Source organism: Colobus angolensis, unplaced genomic scaffold, assembly GCF_000951035.1.
Source record: "Colobus angolensis palliatus isolate OR3802 unplaced genomic scaffold, Cang.pa_1.0 Scaffold36, whole genome shotgun sequence".
NCBI classification, from domain to species: Eukaryota; Metazoa; Chordata; class Mammalia; order Primates; family Cercopithecidae; genus Colobus; species Colobus angolensis.
The window spans coordinates 172,319-174,121 of NW_012116932.1; the positions used below are offsets into that span (position 1 = coordinate 172,319).

Sequence of the window (1,803 nt, forward strand, 5' to 3'; positions counted from 1 at the left end):
ACTGCAAGCTCCGCCTCCCAGGTTCACGCCATTCTCCTGCCTCAGCCTCCCGAGTAGCTGGGACTACAAGTGCCCGCCACCACGCCTGGCTTATTTTTTGTATTTTTATAGAGACGGGGTTTCACTGTGTTAGCCAGGATGGTCTCGATCTCCTGACCTGTGATCTGCCCGCCTTGGCCTCCCAAAGTGCTGGGATTACAGGTGTGAGCCACCGTGCCCGGCTTGTTTTTATTTATTTTTAAAAGATGAGGACTCATTATGTTGTGCAGGCTGGTCTTGAACTCCTGGGCTCAAGCGGATCCTTCCACCTTGGCCTCCCAAAGTGCTGGGACTACAGGCATGAGCCACCACATCCTGCTGCATCCAAAACTTTGAAACTCTGCTCCCCCTTTAATTCTTAGGGCCCAGAGTGACTTTTCTTTTTCTTTCTTTTTTATTTTTTTTTTGAGACAAGGCCTTGCTCTGTCGCCCAGGCTGGACTGCAGTGGTGCGATCATAACTCATCACAGCCTAGAAATCCTGGGTCCAGTGACCCTCCTGCCTCAGCTTCCCACTACAGGTGCATGCCACCACATCTGTTTAATTTTTTATATTTTACAGACATGGGGTCTGCCTCTATTGCCCAGACTGGTCTCCAACTCCTGGTATCAAGTGATCCTCCTGCCTTGACCTCCCAACAGAGTGGCTTTTCAAACTTCCGAAGAATAACATTAGGTAAAGACAGTTGGCTGAAAATGGCAAAAAATGGTCTAAATTTACTGAGCACTTATTATGTGTCAACTGTTCTTCCAGGCCCTTTGCATACATTACCTCATTCAATCCTGGCAATGACCCAATTAGATCCCACTATTTCCATTATGTGAGGCCCAGAGATATGAAGTCACTTTCCAAAAGTCACACAGCAAGGACATGGAAGACTATATCATTCTGGACGACAGTGGGGCTTCTCTTAATAGTTCCCCTGAAATGTTCAAGGCCTCAGGTGCCAGATAGCCTGAGTTCAAGGACACTGGTTAGATGCATGACCTTGAGGAGCTCACTCAATCTCTGTTCCCCCATCTGTGAAGCCTCTAATCCGAACACTTTGGGAGACTGAGGTGGGAGGATTGCTTGGGGCCAGGAGTTGGAGACCAGCCTGGGCAACATAGCCAGATCTTGTTTCTACTAAAGGTAAAAAAATTAGGCTGGGTGTGGTGGCTCAAACCTGTAGTCCCAGCACTTTAAGGAGGCTAAAGCAGGCAGAATGCTTGAGTTCAGGAGTTTGAGACCAGCCTGGGAAACGCAGTGAAACTCTACAAAACACTGTCTCTACAAAAGTTAGCCAGGCATGGTGGCACATTCCTGTGGTTCTAGCTACTTGTGAGGCTGAGGCGGGAGAATTGCTTGAGCCGGGAGCTAGAGGCTGCAGTGAGCTATGACTGTGTCACTGCACTCCAGTCTGGGCAACAAGGCGAGACCTTGTGTCAAAAAAACAAAAAAATACAGCATTTTTTTTTTTTTAGATAGGGTCTTGCTCTGTCGCCCAGGCTGGAATGTGATGGCACGATCTTAGCTCACTGCAACCTCCACCTCCCAGGTTCAAGCAATTCTCCCGCCTCAGCCTTCTGAGTAGTGGGAATACAGGTGGGCACCACCGATTTTTGTATTTTTAGTAGAGACGGGGTTTCACCATGTTGGCCAGCCTGTTCTCCAACTCCTGACCTCAAGTGCTCAAGGGATCCGCCAGCCTCGGCCTCTCAAAGTGCTGGGATTACAGGTGTGAGCCATTGCTCCTGGCCAAATATAGCTTTTTTTTTTTTTTTT

General features: G+C 48.5%; 1 protein-coding gene across 1 annotated transcript in view; it reads right to left on the reverse strand.

Annotated features, from left to right (window-relative positions):
- CACNA1A (calcium channel, voltage-dependent, P/Q type, alpha 1A subunit) overlaps nt 1-1,803 on the reverse strand; it is a gene marked incomplete at its 5' end in the record, with an annotated part of 337,656 nt that overhangs the window by 109,908 nt on the left and 225,945 nt on the right. The gene's annotated exons all lie outside the window — the stretch shown is intronic.